Source organism: Ananas comosus, linkage group 12 (genome assembly GCF_001540865.1).
Source record: "Ananas comosus cultivar F153 linkage group 12, ASM154086v1, whole genome shotgun sequence".
NCBI lineage: Eukaryota > Viridiplantae > Streptophyta > Magnoliopsida > Poales > Bromeliaceae > Ananas > Ananas comosus.
Window position 1 is genome coordinate 7,160,593 of NC_033632.1, and position 8,532 is coordinate 7,169,124.

Genomic DNA, 8,532 nt, shown 5'->3' on the forward strand with positions numbered 1-8,532 from the left:
ATTTTCACAACAATAAAAATTTCGACAAGAAGAGCAACAAAATACAATTAATTTGGTAAGAATATTAACAAAAATATAAAAAGTTTATAAAAATATAAACTAAATAAAGAGATATATAATATTGTATATGTTATACAACATGTTCGATCCAAATCATATAAATGTTAGCCTCAAGATCTTCCTCTCCCACGACGTCCTCAGCCACGTCCACATGCACGCCCACGTCCACGTCTACGCCCACAATCAACATTGAGCTCAACATAAGGTACGTTATTAAGTGGCTCAATACTTGTCATTTGATCGAGATCCTTGATAATGATGCCCTCATGATGCTCCGGAATCGCCTGAGTCTCCTCTGGCAGTGGTCAATCACTCTCGATAGCGGCCGGTGTAGATGCTAATAGGTTGTGAGGTAATGAATTCTCGATGCGTAAACCGAACCTTGGTCAAAATTGACCAAAGTGTGGTATCGGGCGCTTCGGAAGGGTTCGTTGAGCATTCCAAATGATAGAAATGGTTCATAGGGGTATGAAGAGCCCTGGAGAGCATTGTGGAAAATTTTCAGAAAGTTTCGCAGTGAAAATGCTCTTGGGGTCTGGACCCTGTGTAGGGTCTGGACCCCGTACGCAAAAAAGCTCAGAATTGTGCTGAGGGTGAGTTGTGTGAGGGGCTAAATTGCAAATGTGCAGAGGAAGTGTTTAAAAGTGGGTTCTAAGCCTATTCCCTCATTCCCCTCACTTGAACCAACAAAGAGAAAACTTCTCTCTCTCTCTCTAAGCTTCTCTCTCTCCTAGGGTTTGTACCAAGAAGTGGAGAATAGTGAAAGAGGTTGCTTGGAGGTGAAGCTACCATCTTCTTCATCATTTGGCTTGAGGAAAAGCTTGTGTTGGAGGTAAGCTTCATGAGAGTTAGTGGTTTGTAGTTAGGGTTTTGGTATAATCCCTTAGACATGAGTTGTATTGGAACCCTAGTTAATCCTAAGCTAGATTATTGCATGAATCATGGTTGCTATGTGTATTCTTGCAATAATGGGTTTTTAGGGTTTCTAGAGAGGGCTTTTGATCATAGTAGGGTTTGATCTAAATTGAGCCTATGTAAACCTAATTGAAGGTGAAACCGACACGGTGGGTAACTCGGATTTAAGTTCCTACAGGCGTGTGGCAAGTTCTTGAGGAAAAGTACCATTTCAGTTCGTTTGCGTGGAGTCGAGTCGAAACGACGCTTATAAATTGCGAGGCTTGAATTCTCGCATCTCGGCATCACCAAGAGGCGGGGGGTGCTATCAGAAGCAATCGGATTTCCTTTTATGTCTAAGTTATTATTGTTGAGCATATATGTGCATATGTTGATATCATGCATTATAGGATATGTGGCTAAATGTATTTCAATTCCTTGCATGCCTCCATGGTAGAAATAGAAATCGTGAGTTGGACACATGATTTAGCGGATGCATGAGGATTGGGTCTTGACATGGAATCCTATAGTGCCAAGAACAAGTGATGAACTTGAACAATGAAATGACATAAAAAAGTGGCATATAAAACTAGTGTAGTGGTGACACTTGTGACATGAATATTAGGATAGGTGGATTCCCGAGTGTATTGTTACCCCTAGTTGGTAGGGTATCCTCGAGTTGAGAGGATTGAATCATACTCACTTAGTCTGTTTCAGCTTGGCGGTGGTCGCTCCACCCAAGCAGTGAGCTCCAGAGTTGTCACACAATGGGTTAACGTACCTACCCAACAGACGGTCTCGGGTGTGCATAGCGCAGAGTCTCCTCACTTATGAGATTTGGTTGTGCGTTGAGGCTTAACTTTATGGTTAGCCAAGATGATTGGGTGGCAAGTATATAAATGGCATGCATCATAAGCATAGTAGATACTTTATTCATATCATGTTGTTGAGGCATAGTAGCATGTTAGGAGATTTTCATTACTATGTTAGCAGATTTCATTACCCTATTTATACCTCTACTTATGCCTGCTTGGACCTAGTGGAAAAATCGGCAGAGTCGGCGACCTACTTATGCCTGCTTGGACCTAGTGGGAAAATCGGCAGAGTCGGCGACCTAGCCCACTGGAAACTTTTATTAGTTCTCATCCCACTTTGTTGCAGGGACTAGCACGAACGGACCGGCAGAGGATCGCGGTAAGGGCATAGCGCCCTAGTTAGTAGCCTCCTTTGCACTAGAGTACCATGTGTATATGAGAGACTTGATGTATTTTGGTGAGGTTACTTGTGGATGTATATGTATCATGAGATGAAACTTGTAAACCAAATGTATGTATTTTGGTGGTTAAATGCAAAGTGAATGTAATAGCTAGTTTTCTCTCTTGCTCTCGCTTGTATCATACTTGCATGATTCATGTATGTTGACTATGTTTATCTGGACAACTAGATATACATGATTGATGTTTGTTGAGCCTTGGGCGGACATGGGAGATTCTGTCCGTTCGGCATCTGTTGGGCGTACCCGAACGTACCAAATTCGCGATTTCGGGGCGTGGCATAGGTGCTGTGATGATGAAGGGCCATAACGACTAGAATATATGGATTTAAAATGCGCACACGACACTTATGGCAGAAGCGAGTCAAATGTCGAAGAAAATGTCGAAAGGGCATCGGGCATAGCTCCAACATTAGTGGGAGATGGAGACCGTGACATTTGATGGCTCGATGTCGAATGAGATCGAATAGGAGATGGAGATCGTCACATCTGATGACCCGATGTCGATGCGTGAGTATAATCTCTGCCCCCTGAATCTCTGACAATAGGTATATATAGTAGGAACATGCTCCAATATCATCTCAATATGGGCACAGATGCCCGTCAAAGTCTCCATCATCGTATGGATCATAGGAGGATCATTAACTAAATGTCTATGTTGTAATGAGTTTGTCGTAATGCTTCCACCTGCATTGTAGAAAAAAACTCATTATTTTTCAATTTATATCAATTATAAGATTAAAATGATAATTTATATAAAAACAATTGTACTAAAACTCTCTCGGTCTACCTATGAGGCTAGAAAGTCAGTGAAGGATGCTGTACTGGACGAGAAATATATCTCCTTGTTATCGTCAAATACCACTACATGTAAATAGAGGCCACCTGTATCGAATCATCACCGGCAATCGATAGTTGGTCAAAGTATTCTGTAATCTCTCGCCCCATTTCTTGGTCTGTGGAGCGTGAAAGATAGCCCAATCCTTATCTGGCCACCTTCGAGAAGTCACACGAAGGATGGTCTCTTTGTTAATGGGTATATGTTGAAGAAAACAAAACTGTTGTAGGACTCGATCCGATACATGCATCTCTACAATATGAAAACAAATCAACGTAGTCCTCAATTGCCAGGCCTGACTGTCATATACACAAAATGTCAGTAATGCGACTATAATAGCAACCGTGTATGGCCTCCATATATATATTCTATTAACAAGCCAAAAGTATATATAAATAGTCAACTGGGTGCATTAATATGTTTGTATAACATTGAAAAAAATGGTTGCATCAATACATACCTATGACTCTTTCTGCTGATCTAACTCATCTTGGTAAAACTCAATATCGGTTGTCCTGACATTAGTTCCAAACTGTAATCTACCAACATTGGCCCACTTAAAAATTAAAATTACATGTATTAGTTGTAATTATTTGAAAAATGCAAAATGTATCAAATATATATGTCATACCGGCAACCCAAAGGGCAATCTGCTATATCGGGCATAGCTCCAATGCCAGTAGGTCACCCAATATGAATATAGTTCCACGCCCAAATCTAAAAATAAATTGCAATAAATTAAACACTAGTAGCTTGATATAACAATTAAAATATTATGTATTTTACCTGTAATAATGTCGCAAAACAACACCACTCAGCCTTTCCTTTTAATGAAGCCGCTCTTAACACCTGATAGAGATAGACCAAAGGTACTGCACCCCATGCTATTCCACCGTACTCATCAAAATCCTCCGAAAGTGGAAGCCACTTCAGATGAACTCGATCTATATCCAATGGGGTTGGGAAATAAGCTACAACCAATTGATATAACATGTAAGCGTGTGCTGTAGCTGCAAGTAGTTCTGCAGGGGCATCCAAATGTATGTGGCGGTAATGCTAATATAACCAATCCAATCTAATTTGACCAGCCCTGGTGTCATCCAACACATCTTCTAAAAGCGTTTGACAAAGATCTGGCCACGAGTGTAGTGTAGTACTAGTCACGAGCTCACTATCCACGCGAAGACTAGAAATGACCGCGACATCCTAAAGTATAATCATCATCTCACTGCGGTGGAAGTGGAAAATTTGTGTCTCCCGTCTTCATCTCTCAACCATAGCTCATAATAAAGCTTGATCCAACTGAACACGCCTAAGAAGTGATATGTAGTAGAATCTGACCTGTCATAGAAGATTGAGCATCGCTAGATAGTCAAGATCCCATATGGTTTAACTTACAGCCATACTCTATGATTGAATAGTACGATACTCCTACAGTGAAAAAAAAAGTTAGATCATCATTTTGACTTATTAGGCTATGATAAACTTTTAATTAAAATATTTGGCTCTCACCTCACTCCTAATAAATCCCGACCTATGGAGATGTTGTTCTATCAGGACCAACGAATCAACGGGCATCCTTTAGATCTGCCATTTGTAAGTTTAAAAATTTTGTTGTTAGTAACATATTAGGTAAAAACTCAATAAATATTGAAAGTTTTTATGGTTACTAACATATTAGGTAACAAGACCTACGCCGGTCCTTGCTGCACTCTCTCTATATTTTGTGGACATGTGCTCTTATAATGCCCTTCATGTTTACAAATGCTATATTTTGTTTGTCACCCTGTTCTTTCGTCTATTATATTACGAGTATGTATAGATCGTGAGCGACTTTTTTCCTTCTCATAAGAGGCGGGACAATTGGCAGGCCCTGAGGTCGTGGCCAGTGTTGCCTATCTGGAACAGGATGAAAATGTGGTGCATATGTCTCGTGATAACAATCAACACTGTACCAATAAAAACAAAAATTATAATAGTCTATTCTTTTCTGTGAAGTACTGCAAACTGCTAAAAGATGCGTGCAAGGTATTCCAGTTAGCTGGTCGTCACAATCACACTCTACATCTATTCCATTCACAACCACCTTGTAATGAAAATCTCCAGTATTGCCCTCAAATTCCACAAGCCTAAATTGATGGACAATGTGTCCCCGCGCCGTCTCCATACTTGTTGTGATCTTACTTCGTATGTTAGGAGCTAACGTGCTCGTTATAGTTTCACCATCTTCACGACGATGTAAAAAATAACTATTAAGTTTATAAAATGTCATCGCAAGAAAAGCCGTGATAGGTAGAGCACGAACCCCCTTAAGTACCCTATTTAAGGTTTCTGGCAAATTTGTGGTCATCAACCCGAAGCATCGTTCTCCATCAAATACCCATGCCTAATATTCTTTGTGTTCTTCATGATCATCCATCCTCTTCTAGGCATCGTTGTCCAACGCAAATAATTCTTCCTTAAGTTTATAATATTTTGTCGATGTTGAAGCACGTTCGATAGCATAGAATTTGTCCAATAAAGAATCATTTTTAAAATGCTTATTCATATTTGCTTTCATGTGTCGAAGACACCACGGTGTGTGTGACCCTGCCGTGGAGGGTATATTTCCGCCACTATTTCCTTTAATCCACTAAATCGATTAAATATAAAGAAAACTTCTTGATTGTGTGTAATATATATTGATGCAAGTTATGTAAAAACCAACGCAAACTCCCACCATTCTCTCTTTCGCAAATTGCAAATGCTAAAAAAATACATGCCATTATTTGCATCTATTGCCGTCACTATCAATGCATGGCCTTCATATTTGCTGTACATGTAAGTGCCATCAATGCTCACTACCGATTGACAGTGTGTAAATCCACGAATAGAAGGTCCAAATGACCAAAAAATATGACCAAACTGACAAATCCTATCTCATGGCCACCTATGCTCAAGACGCCATAAAATACCAGGATTACTTTTCTACACCATGGTAAGACAACGAGGCAAGTCTATGTATGACTGCTCCCAGCTCTCGTAAATAATCTGTAATCCTTTACTCCTTACTAGCCATGCCTTCTAATATGTTATGTCAACATGCAAAGTTGATCACACCATTTCTTGTATTTATTTTGGTGTCATATTAAGTCTTGCCTTCATTGTCGGAAGAATCTGTTGACATATAAAACTTGAAGTACAATTACGGTGCGATGAGTTAAGCATTGGAATTACACATGTGTGTTGCACATAGAAGGTCGTGGGTTATGCATTGGAGATCATGGGTTGCGCATAAGTTTTGCCTTCATTATCAGAAGAATCTGTTGACATATAAGACTTGAAGCACAATTACGGTGCAATGCGTTAAGCATTGGAATTGCACATGTGTGTTGCGCAGAGGAGGTTGTCTTTTGGCGCATAGAAGGTCATGGGTTGCGCATAAGAGGTCGTGAGTTGCAACAGGTGGAGCCTGACTTTGTCTACATTATTTATAATTTAGTATTACAAAATAATTAATAATTAAATAAAATATTCACCGAAATCTAAAGATTTTACTCACCTTGTCATTCTCGCACCACGTTCATTACCAACATCGTGATCACCTATTGGATAGTTCAAAAAATCCACATTGATATCGTTATGAAGCAGTCTTGTGTATTAGCCTTGCGATTGGCACTGTGTCTCTGATGGATGTAACTCGATGTATACCGACACACATCCATAATGTTCAAACAATCCAATCATTTCCTCGAGTGATTCATCGTTTACTATTTCACTATTTCATGAGCTATGTATTCATTCGAAACCATAGGGCATCGAATTATGAATTTGAGACGAAATTCTTCTCTACTACAGTTTGCTGAACGATACATTCTTGTCCCAAAATTATTAAATGTCGTATCTAAACGAATTGCGATCGATTTCTTTCGACCGCTAGCATATTGTAGACCATTCCCATCCCTAACTAACTGTCCATCCCAATGAACACTCAGACATGCGACGATTAGCTATTTTAACTAAACAAAAAAAAAATTCAAAAATAATATAAAATATTTAGTCAATATAATACAAAAAAGAATAATAAAGGGGGGAAAAGAGGGATTACATGGAGACTTTCCTACCCCACACACTAATCTAACAAAGAGGGAGGGAGGGACTACCCAAAGTGCTCACGAACAAGCACCCAAGGTGCTCACAAAGGAGGAGGAACCACCCAAAGTGACCACCTCCAGCAGCAAATAGAGAGGGTGGTGGCCCATCCTCTAACTGTCACTCCCCCCTCCCAACTGCCACTTCTCCCACTCCCTGCACAAATCCACTGCAGCTGCTGCAGCGCCTACACAACCACCCAATCCTCGCCGCCAATGTCGCTGCTGTGCCAAGCTCAACCACCTCACACTACCACACATCTCCTTTCTCTTTGCCAGCCAATCTGTAGTGTACCGAATTTTAATATAGAAGTAAGAGTAAATAAAAATAGTGTAAAATACTATTTTTATTGGACTTAAAGAAGTTTTCTATGTGCAAATGAGGTGCTTACTTGGGGGTTAAGTTTCCTATGCATAAGTAAAGAGTTTACTTGGGGGTCAAGTTTTCTATGGCTAAGTAATGGGCTAACTTGGAGGCTAAGTTTTGTCACGGGATCCGTGACTCTGACGGAGAGCCCCCCGTTTTTATTCGCATGTGATAACAACTGCCGGAGCTCACTGCTTGGGAGGCGCGATGCCATCCACCAACTATAACAGACAAGCGAGTACATCCAAGTGCCTCATACAAGGCATGCTCAAGTCAGCCACATAGCATAGGTTTTCCAATTCTCACATGTATTGGTTTACCAATACTAGTTTCCTCATGATTCTAGTCTATTCTCTACATCATATCCACATGCATATTCACTTAAAGCAACTCATGCTATAATTATACAACAGTCTATATTGGCATCATATCAAGGTCTCATGCAACATCCAGTGTCATTCTATCTCAAATCATGCGAAATAATATTCTACAGAGTATCATGGCATCATGGATCATCATCCATTCAGCACTAACGCATGAAATTACCGGAAACAACTCAAAATAGGATTCTGCACTATTCTAAACATGAATGAATATGATAAAAACAAAAAAAAGGTAGAAGTTAGACATAGAAATGAAACCCCGGCTATATTCGATAGCAACTGCCCACCTTGTGGGCCGACACAAAGCGGGTACTAGTGCGCGATTTACGCCGCGATTCCTTCCGATTCCAAATAACCCAAGCTCTCTACCAAATGTGAGGAAGAGGAAAGTCCACCTCCAAATAAGCTCTCACCCAATCTCCACGTTTTTGAGTAACACTCAAGGAAGCTGAGGAGAAGGAGAGAGGTTAAGAGGGAATAAGAAGGCTTTCTCTTTTGGGTAAGGGGTGGACACAATGAGAGAAAAGGATCCAGAGTCCTCATATGATCATTATATATGATATGGAAACTTGGCCTCCAAGTCATAG